Source organism: Hemitrygon akajei, chromosome 11 (assembly GCF_048418815.1).
Source record: "Hemitrygon akajei chromosome 11, sHemAka1.3, whole genome shotgun sequence".
Lineage (NCBI taxonomy): Eukaryota > Metazoa > Chordata > Chondrichthyes > Myliobatiformes > Dasyatidae > Hemitrygon > Hemitrygon akajei.
Window position 1 is genome coordinate 148,927,246 of NC_133134.1, and position 21,913 is coordinate 148,949,158.

Consider the following 21,913-nt stretch of genomic DNA (forward strand, 5'->3'; position numbering starts at 1 on the left):
TATCCATTGTGTAAAAGGTTCTCTGAATATTAAGTAAACAAGACTCTCCATAATTCATAAATTGTGAGTGTCCGGAGTGTCAAAAGAAATTATTTTGCTGGTGTCCTTATTTTCAAATGGTAATAGTACTTAGAAAAATTGATAAATCAATTTTAATCTTAAGTCTTCTGTCTTTTCTGGTTGATTTTATAAAGATTCAAAGTACATTTATTATCAAAATATATGTGTAGCGTACAACCCTGAGATTCGCCTTCCCACAGACAGCCACAAAACAAAGAAAACGATTAGAGCACATACAGAGAAAAACATCAACCAACCACCCCCACCACCCCGCCTGCAAAAAATATCACACGAAAGCAAAAAAAAATTAGCAAAACACACAGAATATTTAAACACCAACACACAAGGTCATTGAAAGAGTCCAGACATATTTGGTATAGCTCAGTTTAGTTCAAGCTGGCGCTGTGTTGTTTGCTATCTGCAGGCCTCCCCGATCAAAATCGCACAAAGTAGCAACAAAACATTCAGGGAAATGTGTCGATTGTATTAACAACCAACACACCTGAGGCTGTGCTGGGGGATGGCCACAAGTGTCATCGCACATCCCAGTGCCAACATAGCATGCCCTCAGTGCTCAACAGAACACCAACGAACACTACAAAACAGAAAATAACAAGCACCAGAACACCATCAGCAAAACAATCCCCCTTTCTCCCTCCCACCCACGTCCAAACCCAGGACAGACTGTCTTCCGCCTCTAGCCTCCAGCGACTCACATTCATATTTTAAAATAAATTACGGCACTGCCAATGCGTTTTTATTGATATAGGCAATCCATTGATGCCACAAGTCCATTGAACAGGTTTCTCAATATAATCTTACATTCCTGGCTTATACCTTCCTACTTTTTTTTAGGTTTTGAGATGGTTTATGTGTACCCTACAGAGTAGAACACATGTAAGAGAGTGGCTCAGACTGCCTGAAAGATTGGAGAATGCTGCACTATATTTGTGACAGTCCAACGTGCAGGGAGTCCTCTGTTAGAGCCACCTGCTCTTCCTGCAGTACTTGCTTATCACACTTTCAAAATACCTGTATTACCATAACTTCCAGCTGCTCAAGGTGAGATGAGAGAATCTCCAAAAAGGCAAAGATTTATGTTTAGTATTTATAAATGTTTATTTTTCAGCTGCCTTTGAACTCATTACGATGCCAAATTCTGTGCACACATAATTGAACTCAGCTCATGGACTGTTTTCTTTTTGCATGGCCTTTCACTTTAAAAACAAAGATTTTGAAGAAACACTGAGGAACAAGTGTCGAAAGCTTTAGTGAAGGAAAGTTTGTATTGAACATATTATAATTGGAGGGTTGTTTGCATGCATGAGATGCAATGAGGAAAGCTAATGACTAATCATACAGCTGTTGTAGCTTTTGTTTTATGTTCCATCAGCTTCAAAAGGTGAATTAAGCTGATGTTGAGAAACAGAGCCAGAGATCAATGAAGAACAGGGGATGAGAGAGAACATGGCTTTATTTTAGTCTTTCAATTTTCAGAGATAAAAGCTTTTTTAAAAATTTTAACACTTATTTATCTTGTCCCTATTTGTTGATGGGTTGATTGATACTAATTGGTTACACCTGTGAGACAGAAATTTCTGAGAAAGAGACAGAAAGGCTCGTTTACATCCCAGGTTCAGGGGGTGCACTGTGACCTGAATGGAACCTACTTCCCTTTCTTGGCTGAAGCTTGCATTGTCATATTTGGTGGGGTTGAAAAAGGTGCCCAAGTTGCCTCTAGCTCTTTTTTTTTCAGTTTGAGAGCTTTTCCTTGTATAGCTTGAAAATCTGCAGTATTTGCTTTTTTAAAAATTTAATTCATTTTTTGGTATCTGAGATGTCAGCAACACCAGAGTTTGGTGTTCATCCTCAATTTCCCTTGGATTCTGTACTATCTCCTAGAATTTCCTTCTTAAATCCATCCATTTCTCCATAGACATTACTGTCAGCCCAAAACATTGTTCCCTGGTCACTGGCAAACTGCGTCAGACTGAACCAATCTGCTGCCTCCTTGATGCTCACATCCATCTCTAAAATAGTCTTCAGGTTACTTAACACACCTGTTTCCAGTGCAGACATCATCTGTGGCCTTTGCTCATCTGTTGCTGAAATCCTCATTCTTACCAGTGTTACTTGTGGATTTGATTATTCTCATGAATTGTGGGGCAGCTGTAGATTCAAAGGCACTGAAAACTTTGCTGCTTATCTAACACACACAAAAATGCTAGAAGAACTCAGCAAATCAGACAGCATCTATCACCCCTTCTCTTACCCTACTTTCTGGTTCCCCACTTCCTTCCCTTTCTTTCATAGTCCACTTTCCTCCCCTATTAGATTCCTTATTCTTCAGTCTTTTACTTCTTCCACCTATCACATCCCAGCTTCTTGCATCATCTCGCCCTCCCCCCCACCCACCCACCTTCCATCACCTGGTCTCACCTATTACTTGCCAACCCTCTCCCCTCTGCTACCTCCTTCTGTCCCCTTCCTTTCCATTTTTGACGAAGGATCTCAGCCTGAAACATCGACTGTTCATTTCTCTCCATAGATGCTTCCTGATTCGCTGAGTTCCTCAAGCATTCTCTGTGTGTTACTCAAGATTTCCAGCATCTGCGGAATCTCTTGTGTCTATGATCTGCTGCTTGGGGTCCTCAATGTATCATCCCATTCATCTATCACATGTCATCTCATCAACTGTAACCTTGAGCAGTAGTGGTTCAATTTTAACATTCTCATCCTTCTTTTCAAACCTCTGTAATCCTCTAAAACCTTTAAGCTTTCCAGAATTTCTCTGCTAATTGACCCTGAAATGTAATCACTCCGCTGTTGGCAAAAGAGGCACCAGCTGCCATAGTGTTAAGCTCTGGAATCCTTTCCAAAAACCTTCCTGCCTGTCTACCCTTCATATTTCCTCTCAGACACTTGCCTTAATTCTTTGACCAAACTTGTCATCTGTCCAACATCTCCTTATGTGGTTCAGAGTTAAGATTTTTGACGTGCCCTGGAAACTAAATGGCATTAAAAAATCACAAAATAAGTGCACTGCTATAGTTTTCATTTTCTGTTTCAGATTCCACCTCAAATTACTACATTGATGAAGTGCACAGGCAATCCTGTCAAAATCTCTTTTATTTTGGTTGCCTTTCAGTGAAGTCTTTGTGACATATGTATTCACAATGTATTAAACTGTTGTTATTAATTAAAAACTTGTGTACAATTTAATAAAATAAAATAAACAAAATGCTTGCCTTTATTTTGTTTTCGACTGAAGGAATATGACCTGATTCAAATGTATGTGGTGCACTTGTTCTGCCACCCTTGGCTGTTTGTAAACATGAGGGGCCAGATCTGAAGTGCATCCTGGTTTGTCTGCTCAGCAGTTTGAGGCGCACTCCAGAACTGTGGTCAGAATGAGAGACCAGGTGTGTGGCATCTGATCTCCAAAGTATTGCTGGCTTCCATACTGCACTGTTCAGAATTGGAATCCAGAATGTCATGTAGAGCTGCAACATTCTCTGCGTTAGGAGCCAGTAGTCCATTCCAAACCAGTGTTATTCTGTTATAGTAATTGTGACCTTTGTACTGACAATTACATTCTTCAGTTATGCATGGAAGTAGTTAAATGAAATGTAATTTCACGTGGACGTTCTACCTTTGATGACTGAGGTCGGCAGAGTTATTTTCATTCACTTTACTGTAGAAGGAAAGCACAAAATGGAAATTGACCCATTTCCTTCACCGAAGGAATTGGTGGAAGCTTCTTGTTACAGTGTCCAGATTGTCAGGGTAATTGGTGATATTGATTTGAACAAATGGAAATAAATTTAAAACTCAAAAAATAAGTTAAGAAAATCAGAAAACTGGAACACGATGGATGAGGACACCTTGTTCTAAGAGCTTTAATCAGTGTAGCCAAGCCAGCAAGATGAAATCGATGAATCAGCTCAGTAGTCAGTGCTCAACATGAAAAGGCTTTCACAGTCATAGCTAACTAAATGGCTATATTGACAGTATAAGGACTTTTATCTAGAAAACTCAGGTTTAGATATTTCATGAAACAAAGAATATATCCTGGTGGCATTTGGGGAATTTCTTTATGATAAATGTCTTTCTGTGAACTGAGCATTGCATAATACTGAGTGGCAGTGATTTTAGAATTTAGGCTTCAGATCATAAAATTGCCAGCGTTTTATGCATTGGTCCCTTCCCTATTGGTACAATGCCTGTGACATATTTGCTGTACTGCAACTGTGGAGAGAAACAGAACTGACATTTCAAAAGCATCTGAAATGTTAACTGTCTTCTCTCCACAGATGATGCCTAATGTGGTGAGTAATTCCAGAAGTTCCTGTTGTTATTTCACATTCACAGCTTCTGTACTATTTTGTTCTTTTGCACTTTATTAAGATTCATGTTATTTACTCTCATGTCAATTATTCAGCTTCTACATAAGTAGCCGTGGGTCCCACACCACCAGCGTCAGGAACAGTTCTTACCCTTCAAACATCAGGTTCCTGAACCAGTGTGGGTAACGTAACTCAACACTAACATGATTCCACGACCTATGGACTCAATTTGAAGGACTCTATAGCACATGTTCTCAGTATTATTTATTTACTTATTTATTTATTTGGTGTTTTTTTTTGTATTTGCAGAGTTTGTTTTTGCACATTGATTGTTTGTCAGTCTTTGTTTATGTATAATTTTTCATTAATTCTGTTGTATTTCTTTGTTCTGCTGTGAGTGACTGAAAGGAAATGTATCTCATGGTAATATACGGTGACATATACTGTACATATCTTGATAATAAATCTACATTGAACTTTGAATATTGGTAATCATTTCAATTATCCTCAAGTGTTATCAGTTGTATAGAAGTAAAGATAACACTAAAGGAAACTGAGATTGTGAGCAATGTTTTAAAAAATGCTGCATAGTTAAATGAGTTTTAATGTACATTAATGATATTGTTGGTGAAACTTTGCCTGCAATAGATACAAACAAATCAATAATATACATATAGATTGACTTTTGGATCGTTGTTGTGTGTGGAGCCACAGACATTCATACACAGTTTTTATTCTTTTGGCTACGTTTATTGACACTAAGGTACCATCATTTCAGGCTAATTATAGTTTAGTAGTTGTTTTCCAAGGGTTGCAAGTGTTCTTTGTTTATGACGAACTAGCTAGTTAGCAATCCAAATGCTGCTTTGGGGATATTAAATGTCTTAAATAAAAAAGATTTTTTAAAAAAGGTCACCGCAGTAGCATACTGATTAGTGTGATGCTATTGCAGCTCAGGACATCAGAGTTTAGAGTTCAATCCCAGCATCCTCTGTAAGGAGCTTGTATGTCCTCCCCATGGAATGCATGGGTTTTCCTCCGGGTGCTCTGGTTTCCTCCCACAGTCCAAAGACATACTGGTTAATAGGCTAATTGGTCATAGTAAATTGTCTCCTGAGTAGACTAGGGTTATATCAAAAGTTGCTGGTGATGAGGCTCAAAAGACCAGGAGGCCCTATTCCACACTGTATCTCCAATTAAATAAACTTAAGAAGAAAAAGAGGTCAGTCTTGATTTGAACATGAGAAAGTCTACAGATGCTGGAAATCCAAAGCAACACACACGAAATGCTGAAGGACCTCTGCAGATCAGGCAGCATCTATGGAAATGAATAGTCAACATTTTGGGGTGAGATCCATCTTCAGGACTGAAAAGGAAGAGGGAAGAAGGAAGGACAAAATGGTGGGGGGAAGAGAAGGAGGCACGCCCAGGATCCTCTTCAGTTTGCGTATAAGGAGAAGGTGGGAGTGGAGGATGCTATCACTTATTTGTTGCACAAATCACTCTCTCACCTAGAAGGGGTCAGTTGTGCTGTGAGGATTACATTCCTTGACTTCTCTAGTGCCTTTAACACCATCCAGCCCAAGATCTTAAGGCACAAACTAACGGAGATGGGAGTAGACTCTCACATGGTGGATTGGATAGTGGACTACTTGACAGATAGACCTCAGTATGTGCGGTTGGGAGACTGTAGGTCTGACACGGTGGTCAGCAGCACAGGGGCGCCGCAGGGAACCGTACTCTCTCCGGTCCTGTTCACCCTGTACACATCAGACTTCCAATATAACTCGGAGTCCTGCCATGTGCAGAAGTTCGCTGATGACACGGCCATAGTGGGATGTGTCAGGAATGGACAGGAGGAGGAGTATAGGATACTGATACAGGACTTTGTGATATGGTGCAACTCAAACTACCTGCGTCTCAATATCACCAAGATCAAGGAGATGGTGGTGGACTTTAGGAGATCTAGGCCTCATATGGAGCCAGTGATCATTAATGGAGAATGTGTGGAGCAGGTTAAGACCTACAAGTATCTGGGAGTACAGTTAGACGAGAAGCTAGACTGGACTGCCAACACAGATGCCTTGTGCAGGAAGGCACAGAGTCGACTGTACTTCCTAAGAAGGTTGGCGTCATTCAATGTCTGTAGTGAGATGCTGAAGATGTTCTATAGGTCAGTTGTGGAGAGCGCCCTCTTCTTTGTGGTGGCGTGTTGAGGAGGAAGCATTAAGAAGAGGGACGCCTCATGTCTTAATAAGCTGGTAAGGAAGGCGGGCTCTGTCGTGGGCAAAGTACTGGAGAGTTTAACATCGGTAGCTGAGCGAAGGGCGCTGAGTAGGCTACGGTCAATTATGGATAACTCTGAACATCCTCTACATAGCACCATCCAGAGACAGAGAAGCAGTTTCAGCGACAGGTTACTATCGATGCAATGCTCCTCAGACAGGATGAAGAGGTCAATACTCCCCAATGCCATTAGGCTTTACAATTCTACCGCCAGGACTTAAGAACTTTTTAAAAGCTATTATTAATGCTTTTTGAGATAGTGATTTAGATGCATATCATATTTTTTACTGAGTTAAGTATTGTATGTAATTAGTTTTGCTACAACAAGTGTATGGGACATTGGAAAAAAAGTTGAATTTCCCCATGGGGATGAATAAAGTATCTATCTATCTATCTATCAGGATAGCTCAAAAATGATAGATGAAGCCAGGTGGGTTGGAAAGATAAAGGGCTGGAAAGGAAGGAATCTGATAGGAGAGGAGAGAGGACTCAGAGAAAGAGGAGGAGGAGGGGACTCAGGGGGGAGGTGATAGATAGGTGAGGAGAGGTAAGAGGCCAGAGTGGGGAATAGCAGAAGAGAGGAGGGGAGGGAAATTTTTTTTAACTGGAAGGCGAAATCGATATTCATGCCAACAGGTTGGAGGCTACCCAGGCAGCCTCTCCTCCAACCTGAGGGTGGCTTCATCTTGGCATTAGCAGGCCATGAACCACCATGTTGGAATGAGATTGGGAATCAGAATTAAAATGTTTGACCACTGGAAGTTCCTCTTGGTGAGTGGAGCGGAGGTGCTCAACAAAGTGGCCCCCCATTTTCGATGAGTTTCACCGATCTAGAAGAGGCTGCATCAGGGTGTTTTTTCCATGACAGTAAAAACTTCAACAACTAACTTCACTGTCTGAAGGATCGTGGTGACATGGTAGCATAGCAGTTAGCATGCCACTAATACAGCTCAGGGCATCGGAGTTCAGAGTTCAATTCCGGTGTCCTCTGTAAGGTTTTTACATCCTTCCTGTGAGATTCCTCTAGGTGCTCTGGTTTCCTCCCACAGTCCACAAAGACATGGGTTAGGAGGTTAGTAGGTTAATTGGTCATTGTGAATTGTATTGTGACTAGGCTGGGGTTAAATAGGTGGGATGCTGGCCAGAAGGGCGTGTTCCACACTGTACCTCTAAATAAATGAGAAATTTCTTAAGGAGGCACTTTATAATTGAAAATAGATTGACCTAATCTTATTGTGCTCAATGAACAGAAATCTTCTGAGCCACTCTGCTAAGGAGATGTTTTTATTTGTTATCACAAAACCTGTGCTCGCAAAAGTCTAACTGAATTATACATGAACTCCCTCAGGCTTTCACTTTTTATGAGGGAAAACTGAACACATCTTCACTCGTACTCTGTAAGTTAACCATAGATATGGTTATTTTTAAGCTGGCATCAGTCAAATTACAAAGTTAGTTTCATTCAAAAATTTCAATTGAATTGTTCTAGTCTCTGGAAGGTATATATCTCTGGAACTGTAATATGATGCTTTGGTGTTGAATTTGGAATCCGTAAAGTTAAACAAGGTCAGAACAATCTCCAAACACCTTTGGTGGCTGACAGTTCAGAATGCCACCATGTTAAACATTATTTGAGGAAGTTAGGAACGTTACGAGAGGAAGGGAATTTTAATAGTTCAGAACTCTCAAGTTGACAGAGTCATGAAAATTATAGTTTATTTTATTTTTTGAGATACAATGCGGAATAGGCTCTCTGGCTCTTCGAGATGCATCACAAGCAATCCTCGGATTTAATCCTAGCCTAATCATGGGACGGTTTACAATAGCCAATTGACCAAGCAACTGATACGTCATTGGACTGTGGGAGGAAACCAGAGCACCCGGAGGAAACCCACTTGCTCACAGGGAGAATGTACAAACTCCTGAAAGCAACGGCGGGAACTACCAGATTGTAAGGTTCAGCATTTCCAATCGAGAGAATGATATTTATTCACAGTATTATATATACTTGCAGTAATATTGGCAGAAAGTCAAGGTTATTGCCATATCACAAGTACATGTCTTCGGCTGTCCATCGATTTTCGATGTTGACTGAGGCCTGGGCAGGGTTGTATAGAAGACCTGCAGTTGCCCATGCTGCAAGTCTCCCCTCTCCACGCCACTGATGTTGTCCAAGGGAAGGGCGCTAGGCCGATACAGCCTGGCACTGGTGTCGTCGCAGAGCAATGTGTGGTTAAGTGCCTTGCTCAAGGACACAACACGCTGCCTCAGCTGAGGCTCGAACTAGCGACCTTCAGGTCACTAGACCAATGCCTTAGCCACCTGGCCACGCGCCAACGTGTATGCACAGGTGCAAGGAAAGCTTTATTTCCAGCAGCATTATAGGCACAACCCATCATGTGAGAAGCAACCACTGTGGTTGACCATATTTCCTTAACCACATCCTGACATACTAGAGAGCTGGGGCTGTTCAGTTTCATTCACAACTTTTCAGATGATGAAACAGGTTATCAACCTGTAAAATATTTTACACATTGTCTGTTGACAAGGTAGATAACCTTCCCATCACATGAATGATCACTTTCAAAGGAAGCGGACATTATTAACCTGAGTGGCATTTTGAATGGCAAAGCTTCCATCATCGACAGCATTGGATGAACCTCCAAGTGGGATTTCTAAGTGGCCGGTAATTTCAAAGAGTGTGTCAGGTTGATATGCAAAGCCTCTCTACAATGCTAAATCAGAAATGCTATAAAATAATATTTCTCAAGAATGTCCATTACAAGAATTCACCAGGCCTTGAAGACCTGAGTTACAGGGAAAGGTTGAATAGAGTTGTGAAACACTACAGCAAAGAAACCGTCCCTTTGGCCCATCCAGGCCATGTTGAATTATTCTCTTTAGTTCCAGACCATAGCCCTCCGTACCTCTCCCATCCATGTACCTACCTGAATTTCTCTTAAATATTGAAACCAAATCGACATCCACCACTTCTACTGATGGCTTGATCCACACACATTCACCATTCTCTGAGTGAAGAAACTCCCCTTCACATTCCCCTTCAACCCATGATGGATTAAGACTTTATTCCATGGTGCTTAGGGAAATGAGAGGAGATTTGATAGAGGTATACAAAATTATGAGGGGTATAGATAGAGGAAATGCAAGCAGGCTTTTTCCACCGAAGTTGGGTGAGACTGGTACTAGAGGTCTTCGATTAAGGGTAAAAGGTGAACTGTTTAAAGGGACCGTGTGGTGAACGTCTTCACTCAGCGGGTGGTGTGAATGTGGAATGAGCTGCCAGTTGAAATGCGGACTTGACTGCAACATTTAAGAGAAGTTTGGATAAGTATATGTATGGGCAGGGTATGGAGGGCTGTGGTCCAGGAACAAGTCGATGGGATGAGACAGAATAACAGTTCAGCCTGGTTTAGATAGGCTGTCAGGCCTGTTTCTAAGCTGTAGTCCTTTATGGCTCCATTCACAATGATGTCTCAGGCAAAATAATCTGCTTGGTCATCACCTCTGCTCCTGAGCTCTTCCCCATCCACTACTGTTATATTTTGGCTGCAGGGTTTGTGGACGTTGCATTCACACCTGTAACCCTCAACGTTTCAGACACAAGACATTGCAGATGCTGGAAAATAGGGCAAAAACCAAAGTGCTGGAGGAACTCAGTAGGTCAGGCAGCAGCTGTGGGGCGGGGAGGAGAGTCTTGCAGTCAACCGATGGAGCAAATCCAAAAAGGTAGGCTTTTCTCCTGGCTACGTTCAACTAGTCTTTCCTGAACATGCAGGGTCTGTGATAAGGTGAATTGTTCACCCGTTTCATTCAATGCTGTGTTTTGAGACTGCTCAGTGCAACACTGAAAGAATGGCAACACGTTGTCATAGCAGCAAGGGGGTGATGGTGCAGGAGTTCCACTTCAGACAGTGTTTCATTGTATTCATATCAGACTCATCATGTTTCAAAGTAGGTCTTTGAAATAATTCAATATTCCTGAACTGGAACTGTCATACCTTGTTTATTTTCAGCATTATTGTGTATTGCTTAAGAAGGCAACCTCTTTCCGTCTGTCACTGAGTTATGTAATCCTCGCTCCACTAAAATCACTGCATTAACAAATATGCAGCTACATTCTCTGAGAGTAAAAGGATACTGTTGTTCCCAGCAGTGTGGAAAATCTCATTTGAAGATCTTAAACCTTCAACAATGAAGGTAAATTAGCTTTTCTTTCTCCACTTGACTTGAGGTTTTCTATAAAAATTCCTATTTTCTTCTTGTCTGCATGTGTCAGAAACACATTTCTGTGTCAGAAATTTTAAGGATTTCCTGTTCAGAGAAAACTGCGTATGGACTTCTGATTACAACGGTATCTTACGTGGTAATGTCCCATTTATGAAAGTACATTCAACCTAGATGCAGTTTGTCAGGTCACAGAGAAGCAAAGCCAAAGCCTTGTAACCCACACATTTGCTCAAGTATTCCATGAGTCTCACGAGCGAGATCAATGAGGTTAATCAGAATAAAGCATTCCTTATCCAGTCAGAATCACCCTTGACTAGTAAAGCTTTGATCTCCGTAGAAATGAACAATATTTCAACTCGCTTCCAGTTATTTTCCTGTGGGTGATTAAGAGAGAATGATCAATTATCAGAGCTTCCCTGGAGGATTTCCAGGCTTGAGTATAAGTGAATATTGTTGGGTGGTTCATTTCAATTGCCAGATGTAGACAAACTTTCACCATCAGGGATGCCATGTTGAAACCAAAGTTAACCATATAACCATATAACAATCACAGCACGGAAACAGGCCATTCCGGCCCTCCTAGTCCGTGCCGAACTCTTAATCTCACCTAGTCCCACCTACCCGCACTCAGCCCATAACCCTCCACTCCTTTCCTGTCCATATACCTATCCAATTTTACCTTAAATGACACAACTGAACTGGCCCCTACTACTTCTACAGGAAGCTCATTCCACACAGCTATCACTCTCTGAGTAAAGAAATACCCCCTCGTGTTTCCCTTAAACTTTTGCCCCCTAACTCTCAAATCATGTCCTCTCATTTGAATAATTTAGTTTGGCTCGTTTAAAGCCAGCTAAACTCTGAACCTAGTCATTGCTGACTATGGGGAAGAGTATCCAGTGAAGCTTCAACTGCTGTTTGCATGTGGAATCCTTTCAGGAATTACAGGGTTGAAATTCCCATTCCTTGAATGCCAGCTGAGAACGTGTAGAGTAATTCAAAAGCAAAATACTGCAGATGATGAAAATATGTTAAAAAAAATAAAGGAAAATCCATTGAAATCCTTAGCTGCTTAACTAATTGTTGAGAGGAAAGCTCGCCCAACCTTTCATATCAGTGACCTATCCTCAGAGCAGATGAAGTTAGTTTGCTTGCTGTAGCAATCTCAATACCTGTAAAACCCAGGATGATCAAATTATTGTCCTGATTGAATTTGAGTGACATTCTTGGTGTTCCTTCATCTCCCTCCTCTTGGTTGCATGTTCATAGCTCTGAGTACTTGGTGTTTAGATAATCCATCACTGTTACCCTTTCTATCTTCTCAAGTCTATTCTTAACATAAAAAGTTACAATGGCAGGATTGTGTGTAGAGACCAGTTATGGTTATTACGATTAAAAGATTAGTGATTGAAATAAATAACAAATAGTTGATCTCTATACTTTAGGTGAAACTAACCCTGAGGTTCAACATACAACATTCCTGTATGTTCCAGAAAATTTTGACTCCCAATGAACATGACATGTGTATTTGTGTGTGTGTGTAACCTAGCAGTCCATTACTTAATTCCTTTCAGGAAATGTTTTGCTTCTCTGAATTTCTCATTAACAATGTAGGGGGAAATTTGATGTTACTGGGCAAACTACTATAGACAGAGCAACTTGCGTCCTGTCAGAAATATCAAGCGTCAAAACGCATCACAATAGGGTTTTTTCTTAAACACGAGATTCTGCAAATGTTGGAAATCTAGAGCAACACACATAATATGCTGGAAGAACTCAGCAGGGCAAGCAGTATCTATGGAAATGAATGAACAGTCAGCGTTTCGGGCTGAGTCCCATCATCAGGACTGTTTCTTATCATCTGCATTTCCAGTGTCTTCCCAGGGGAATCTTTCAGAAAAAGTCATATCCATCACGAGAGACCCACTCCTTGCTCACAGTGATATAACAGAACCCTTCCCCCTGCCACTATTTTACTCTTTGCAAGCATAGAGTATTTACCTCGAAATATTAATATCAAATTATAATTCTAACAAGGAAATTTTTTTCAGAGTACTAGATGAAAGGAATTCTGTGAATATGATTTTAATTGCCCTCTTAGTTAATTGTTAAAGTACTTCACACATGGCAGGGTCTAACTAAAATCTTTAAAGTAGGCTGATAGCTGCTTATCAACATTATAGCTGTTTGAAAAGAAGAATACTGATATTCTGGCTGTATTCCATCATTAAGGTCAAATATTCAGTTAAAAGGCTTTCCTGAAAAGAGCTGAGCTTCCCATTTCAAACGTTTTTACATTTCTTTTCTTGGTTTTTGACTCAAAGTGATCTGTCAAAGCAGATCTGATTTACAAAGTGCTTCGCATTTTCCATCCCTTGTTTAAATTCGCAAACCACCTTGAACACTGTTGAAACAAGACACGTTCCCAGTACATTTTTCCTCTTACACTGGATATAAATTTGCGCCAGCATCTTATTGATGACAAATCTAAAGTTTAAACATCTTTAAAGTTAGGATAAAATAATTGAAAGCAGCTTTTCATGACGGTTAAGTCAGAAGTTGTTATTCTGCAGCTCTCGTGGTTTCTGTTGCTCCCTTTATTTGAAGAATACACTATTAATTATATTTTATTGATGGAATTTTACTCTCCTATATTAGATAGTTGCCCTAATTTCAGTTTGTTTTCCTGACCCTCTTTTATCTCAAAGCTGTTCTCCTGCGATTCAAAGTCTTTTTTAAAAATTAATCCATCTACCGCAATGCACAACACTGAAGATTTTTCAGCTACGCAGCACCTCACTGATTGGGTGCTGACCCAGTACAGATCGTGTGTTATAATTGGACAGCAGCTGGGACAACAGCAATGAGTAGCACATAATACAACCTGTCCAGAGCTGGCAGCCTTAATCATATTGCTGTGTGGTTCTGGCTTGCATTAGTCACACTTCTGTATTACTCTTTTCTCCCAATGCTCCCTCAAGATTAACATTTCTATTCGACTGTAGTGGAATATAATTGAAATTATTTGTCAAATGAATAGAATCCTGCTTTATTTAATAACTTGGGCTATTTCAGCAAATCAGTTTTGAAGTGTCATGATGAAAAAGAATGGATCTTTACTCGCTCTGTAAGAACAGGAGGGGGTTCTACCGTTTTTTTAATGTTTATTGAGATGCAGTATTGAATAGGCCCTTCGAGCTGGTTGCCCAGCAACCCCTGATCTAATGCTTGCCTAATCACAGTACAATTTACAATGGCCAATTAACCTACCAACTAGTACAGTATGTCTTTGGACTGTGGGAGGAAACCATAGCACCTGGAGGAGACCCACGCAGCCACGGGATAACAGGCAGCGGGCAATCAACAAGATCTAACAGCAGATTGCTCAATATCACACCTCTGTTCGTGGGAAACTTATTCATAAACTGGCTGCTGTATTTTTAGCATTTGAACAGAGACCATTTTAAACATACGTCATTTGTTTGACAGCACTTGTAGGAACTTTGAGATGGGTGAAATGGCTTGCTTAAACAAAAATTTGATCTATAACTTTAATAGTACAGAACAAACAAAAGTTGTGTGTGTGTGTCTGTCTTGCTAATTTCAAGTAGATCATTTGAGAGGGAGTGAAACAAAGAGAAGCAAAATTAGCAAATAATGAAGTCTGCTATCACGTAATCTTGATGCCCTGCTCATGCATTTGCACAAGCCTATATTTTCACTAGTTATAAAGGAATGTACTACCCTGTGCAATTAGAAATATACCAGGAAGGTACCTTAGCATAAGAAATTCTGGGTCAGGTAGACCTGTGTGGAGTGCTTAGCATTAACAGTACAAGACACACACAACATAAAATTCATAGAATTTAACACAGGTGCAATTGGATTTCTGCAGTCTTTTCAATGGTATATTAATTATGTTAAACTTCATTAAGTTGGTTTCCTCCTTAATGAAAAGCATCTGCAAAGTAGAATTTCTACAGATTTTTGACGTTTCAATTTTAATAATCACAAAAATTAGGTTTTCTGAGCATTAATAATGCAAACAGTAAAAATGATAACAGAGATTTCTCAAATGAAAGGCCCTTGCAAAATGTAATTTATAATTTACACTCATTTTATTGGGACCTGGATATTAGCATATAATGAATTGAGATTTTGCTATTTAACAGAGTATCAAAGATTTTCATTCAGAAGGTTTTATGCCAAAATGCACAACTTAAAGTTTCTCTCATCCAATAAGCATTTGGTCTGCCTGGCAACATAATTGCTGTTTTTATTTAAAAGTCTCTGGAACATTCTGTCCGTAGCTTTCCATTGGAGGGGAGTCAAAGCTAAAGCAATTTGCTCACTCTCATTAGGGCTCCCTCTTGTGTTGGCATTAAAATGTGCAGCTATAATATTCACTTGGACTTGTCCAAATCATTGGATGTGCTTTTTTTGGCTGCTGTGATGTTGTTAAAGCTCCACTGATATCAACAACATGTCATGGAGCCATTCTGCATTGAAACAGACCCATCAGCTCAACTGGTCCATGCTGGCCCAGATCCCCATTTTTCCTCATTTCACCCAAATCCCTTTAAAGCAAGGGTTCCCAATCTGCTTGATCCATGGCATAAAAAAGTTGGGAACCTCTGCTCTAAACCTTTCCTATCCCTGTACCTGTCTAAGTACCTTTTAAAATTAGTTAATATGTGTTGACTTGTAGCTGGAATACAGTGCTGTTGATAGCATTAGTATCTGTGGACCATGATGACTGAAGCCACCGCAACGCACTCTCATTTAACCTTTGTAGGCCAAACAAAAATTGCTGGAGGCATGGAACTTGAACCCTGCCACCCCAAAATAATTGCATATCCCTTCTCACCTCCACCAATAATCAACTTAAAGTATTAATCATAAACAGATTAATTAATATAGGACATGACAGCTCTGAATAGGCTATTTGACCCATTGTGCCAGTTTATACCAAATGTCTCCTCCTGTGTTTCATCCATATCCCTCCAATCCCTTCATATTCATCAATCTAAGAGGCTCTTAAACTCCACAGAACTGACTGACTCTACTACTACCCCTAGTGACTTATTCCAGGCATCTAAAACTCTGCGTAATAAAAAAATGTGCCCTAAGGTTGCCTTTAAACTTCCCCCTCTATCTGCAAATGTATATCTTCTGGTGTTTGACATTTCTATCCTGGAGAAAAGATTCTGACTGTCTACCATGTGAATGCCTCTCCTAATTTTCAAAACCTTTTTTGGGTCTGCCCTTAGCCTTTGCCATTCAAGGGAGAACAACCCCAGCTTGCCTAAACTTGTCTTATATCTCTTGCCCTCTAATCCAGGCAGCATCCTGGTAAACCTCTTTTGCAGCCCTCTCCGCAGTCTCCACATCCCAAATAGGGTGAGTAGAACCGCACATGATACACCAAGTGTGTCCTGACTGCGGTTTTATATAGCTGCAGTATGAATTCCTTACTCGTATACTCAGCATGAAGGCGACCATACATCTTCTTGACCGCTTTATCCACTTAAGTAGCTTCTTCCAGTGAACTGTAGACCTGGCTTCCAATATCCCTCTGTGCCTCAAAGTTATTAAGGGGGTCTGCCATTAAATGTATACTTTCTCCTTTCATGTGACCTTAAGCTTACCTGGATTAAACTCCATCTGCCCCTTCTCTGCCCTTGTCTGTAACTGATCTATATCCTACTATTTTCTTTTATAGTCATTTACTCTGTCTGGTGTCACTCTCAGACTTGCTAATGCACTATTTTACATTTTCATTCAAATCACTGATATTATCTAATAACATTGGTCCTGGCACCAATCCTTTCAGAACACCACTGGTTCTTAGTTAATCTCATTTTTGTTAATAAAAGTATAAAAATTCCTTGGGATTTACCTTAATCCTCCTCACCAAGGACATTTCATGGCCATTTTGGCCTTCCTAATTGCCTGTGTGAGCACTTTCCTACTATATTTATATTCCACAGGGACCTAAGCTGATTTTAGCTTTCTAAACCTTATGAATGTCTCCTTTTTCTTCCTGACTAAAATTAGGACCTCTCAGGTCATCCAAGGTTCCTTTACCTTACCAACCTTGTCCTTCTTACCAAATTATGCCAATCCTGAACTCCAAACACCAGCTCTATATATGGTGTGGACTTGTCTGGCAGCGGCTGGTCCCTATCAGTGCCCCTTTGCTCCTGCCTCAGCTTTCCTCCAATTTAGAACCTTACCACAGTATGCAATTTTATTCTTAAATGTAACTATTTTGAAACTTAATTGTTGACTGATTTCTCCTGACTGCGTGTCTAGTTCTGCTTTCCACAGTTGCAAATTCCACAGGGAGTAATACAGGCAAGTGATACAAGGCTTTTGCTCTCTTTAAGTCTTCAGCATGAGCCATTGCTTCCAAAACGGCTGCATTAATGGGTATTTTCCTTGGAGCATTCTATGATTCAAAGTACTTATGCAATCAGAATAATTTTGGAAATCAGCTAAACAAGCCTTCTCTATATCTTAATCAGTTCTGAAGAAGCTGAAATAAGACCATTAGATATGGGAGCAGAGTTAGGCCATTTGGTCCATCAAATCTGCTCCGCCATTTCATTATTGCTGATCCATTTCCCTCTCAGCCCCAAGTTCCTGCCTTCTCCCATAATGCATGTTAATGTTAACTCTGTTTCTCTTCCCACCGGTGATGTCTGACCTCTTGAGTATTTATAGTATCTTCTGTTTTTATTTTTGAATAACTTACTGTGTGTCTCACTTTTAAAGCATTGAAGTTGATATCAAAAAGAGAATGAAATCTGATCAAAAGAAAGATATGAGTAAAAAGTCATTTGAGCCAGTAGATGGGCTTGAATGGGATGCCACATTGGGAATACTCACCCAATGCCAGGTATTGGGCCAGCAGACTTTGAACAGGAAAGTTTATTAGGCAAAAAAGTGTAGGGTTAAAATTTAAAAGGAGGCTGCAGAAATGACAAAGTAGTCTTCTTGTTCTAAATGATCACGTCCTGTTTCATTTGTTTAGGAGAGAGGCTCCTAAAATTGCCTCTCTCGGGTCATTAACCAATGCCGCAGGCTTTTATCTCTGAGATATTAACCAGTTTGAGACAACAGCAAAGTAAAATGTTTGTGTCTTATGAGGAAAGGTTGAGTGAGCTGGGGTTTTATGCTTTGCAGCAGGGGATGAAAGGTATACAAAATCATAAGAGACACAGATCGAGTGGGTAATCAGAGATTTTTTCTTTGAGTGGAAATGGCAAATACCAAACGTGATAATTTTAAGATGATTGGAGGTGTAAGGGGATGTCAGAGACAGGTTCTTTACTCAAAGAGTGGTGAGTGCATGGGATGACCTGCCAGGCTGGTGTTAGAGGCAGATACTTTAGGGGCATTTAAGAAACTCTTGGATAGGCATATGGATGGTGAAAATGCAGAGCTATGTAGAAGGGGAGGGTTAGATTCATCTTAGAGTAGGTTAAAGTATTGGATCAACATTGTAGACTGAAGTGTCTGTACTGTGCAGTACTATTCTACATTGTAAAATATTTCAGATCTGTGCTGAAACGATTGTGCCAGATTGTAATTTCAAATTACAGTAATTATATTTTGAAATACTTAACACCATAAAGCTGCAAAATATTAATTCAAGGCCTCATTTTTGAATCAGCTGGAAAATCTATTCTTAGTGTAATTTCAACATTAACAGCACATTGATAGGATGCAGAGCCGGGCTGAGCAGTAGCAGATGGAGTTCACTCTGGAAAAGTGTGAAGTGATGCACTTTGGAAGGTCAAACTTGAAGGCAGTCAAAGGGTTAATTCAGGGTTCTTAGCAGTGTTGAGGAACAGAGGGGAGTTGGGATCCACGTCCATAGGCCCTTCAAAGTTTTTGCTCAAGTTGATAGGGTTGTCAGGAAGGCGTGTGGTGTGTTGGTCTTTGTTAGTCAGGTGATTGAGTTCAACAGCTGTGAGTTAATGCTGCAGCTCAATAAAAGTCTGGTCAGACTGCACTTGGAATATTGTGTTTATTTCTTTTCACCTCATTATGAGAAGAAGGTGGAAGCTTTAGAGAGGATGCAGAGGAGTTTTACCAGAAAACTGCCTAGAATAGAGAGCCCGTCTTATGAGGAAAGGTTGAGCAACCTAGGGCTTTTCTCTTTGAAGTGAAGAAGGACAAAAGGTGACTTGATAGGGATGTAGACAGTGATAAGAGGCATAGATTGAATGGACAGCCAGAGAATTTTTACCAGGGTAGAAACAGCTAATACAAGGGGGCATAATTTTAAGGTGATTTGGGGGAAGTATAGTTCAAAGTTCATTTATATGACACTTTATACAACCCTGAGATTTTTTTGTAGGAAGACTCAGAAAATCCAAGCAACATAATAGAATTAATGAAAGACCACACATAACATGATGGACAACTAACCAATGTGCAAAAGACAGTGAAATATAGGTGGAGGGGCAGGTAGTTTTGAGGAAGTAGAGAGGCTACAGAAGGATTTAGACAGATTCGGAGAATGGGCAAAGAAATGGTAGATGGAATAGAGTGACAGGAAATGTATGGTTATGCACTTTGGTAGAAGAAATGAAGGGGATGTCTATTTTCTAAAAGCTGAGGTACAAAGGGAGTAAGGTGTTCTTGTGCAGGATTCCCTAAAGGTCAATTTGCAGGTTGAGTCTGCGGTGAGGAAGGCAAATGCAATGTTAGCATTTGTTTCAAGAGGAAAAGAATGTGCAAAGAGGTGATGTTGAGACTTTATAAGGCACTGGTGAAGTCTCACTTGGAGCATTGTGAATGGTTTTCGGCCTCTTGTTAAGGATGTGCTGAAACTAGAGAGGGTTCATAGAAGGTTCACAGAAATGATTCCAGGATTGAATGGCTTGTTATATGAAGAGCGTTTGATGGCTCTGGGCCTGTATTCACTAGAATTCAAAAGAATGAGGGGTGACCCCCATGAAACCTATCAAATGGTGAAAGGCCTTGGTAGGAGAATCTAAGACAAGAGGACACAGCTTCAGAATAGAGGAGTGTCTTCTTAGAATGGAGATGGGGATGAATTTCTCTCAACTAGAGTGGTGAATTTGGGGAAATCATTGCCACAGGCAGCTGTGGAGGCCAAGTCTGTCTGTATATTTAAGGCAGAAGTTGGTAGAGTCTTGATTGGTCAGGCAGGAAGGAATATGCGATATATATATATATATATATATATATATATATATATATATATATGGGCATATGGATTAAAGACAAATGGAGAGCTATGTGGGAGTGAAGGGCTGATTTGGTCATAGAGTTGGTTAAAATGTCGTCACAACATTGTGGGCTGAAGAGTCTGTGCTGTTCGATGTTCTATGTTCTTAAAAATATTTAAAATCAGACTTAAAAGCAGAAAAGGCTGGAAATGTTCAGCAGATCACAGATCACAAAACCCTCTGTGAAGAGAGAAGCAAGATTAATGTTCTAGGTCAATGAATGAAAGGTCATTGACTGAAACATAGACTCCACTTCCTTCTCCTCAGATACAGGATTTTTTTTTTGGTTGCTAATGCAGATTGCTTAGCTAGCCAGTGGTGTAGTGGCATCAGCTCTGGACCTCGAGGCAAGTGGTCCTGAGTTCAAATCTGGCCAGCTCCTTGCATGCTTTCTGTGCTGGGTTGAGTGTCAGGCTAGCAACTCGGCATTGTAAAAAACAGTCAAATGCTACAGAAACAGCAAAAATGCTACCCGGTGCAGCACAGGGTGCGAAAAGGAACAACAGTGCAGGTTTCTGCAGCTTCTCCCTTTTTAATTTATATCTGTTCCTGGTCCTTGAAATTGAGATGGGTTAAGAATTAAGAAAGTATCTTTAAATACTTCACTGCCAATGGTGTCACCATGAGATCAAGTTTGTTTTTGTCTCTTCATTTATTTTGCAGTGCTTTGGCCTCATTTGGCATCAAGTGCCTCTTTTCAACTTGCTCTCATCGAGGTGCTGCTGGGAGTACCACAATTCTGCATTGAAGACGTCTGACAGCGTTACACAAGGTCAGAAGGTCAGAAGGACTTGCTGCCAGCATTGTATCTAGCCAGGTAAGTGCGAATGTGCGGTCAGCCACGAAAACCTCTTCTTCGCCCCAGATAGGAAATTGTCTGCAGCAACACACAGCTGGGAACAGGTGATGATCAGCAAAGTGAACCATGTAGTTTAGTATTGGTCCAGTGAGCTGGAAATGCTTCTGACTTGAGCAATGATATATATGTAATGAGATGTGACAAGAATGAAAGTGCCTTTTAAAGCTCTTGGTACTCTTGCATATAAAACCTTTACAGAGCCACAGAAAATGATGTATTTTGAGTCTGTAATGCTGTCTGTGAGAATTTTAAATAAAGCCTATTTTAGTAACCAGTCCAAAGTAGAAATGAGTATAATATCTCCCGGTGCTCTCATTAAGCAGTCTGCTTTCAGAATCAGAATCAGAATCTGGTTTAATATCACTGGCACAGGTTGTGAGATTGTTGTTTTATGGCAGCACTACAGTACAATACATAATAATAAACACTATAAATAACAATAAGAAGTATATATAAAAACAGAAAATTAAATTAAATGAGTAGTGCAAAAAGAGAGGAAAAAATACTAAGGCAATGTTCACGGGTTCATTGTCCATTCAGAAATCTGATGGCAGAGGGAAGAAACTTTCTGAAATTCTGAGTGTGTGCCTTCAGGCTCCTTTACTTTTTTATTGGTAGCAGTGAGAAGAGGGCATGTCCTGGGTGATGGGGTCCTTAATAATGATGCCGCCTTTTTGAGGCATCACCTTTTGAGTGTGTCCTAGATCCTTGGAGAGGCTAGTATCCGTAACGGAGCTGGCTGAGTATACAGCTCTCTGCAGCTTTTCCCGATCCTGTGCAGTGGCCCCTCTAAACCAGACGGTGATGCAACCGGTTAGAAATTAGCCTGTAGAAGTTAGCTTGTGAGT

At 40.4% G+C, this 21,913-nt stretch overlaps 1 protein-coding gene across 6 annotated transcripts in view; it reads left to right on the top strand.

The window, feature by feature from the left end:
- LOC140736115 (disks large-associated protein 4-like) overlaps positions 1-21,913 on the top strand; it is an 835,615-nt gene that overhangs the window by 455,134 nt on the left and 358,568 nt on the right. For 5 of the 6 annotated variants that reach the window (XM_073061900.1, XM_073061903.1, XM_073061899.1 and 2 more), the window contains one exon: positions 20,870-21,023. The exons of the other annotated variant lie outside the window; for it this stretch is intronic. The gene's annotated coding sequence lies outside the window, so the exon portion shown is untranslated. The remainder of the gene's footprint in view (positions 1-20,869; positions 21,024-21,913) is intronic. 6 annotated transcript variants of the gene reach the window in all.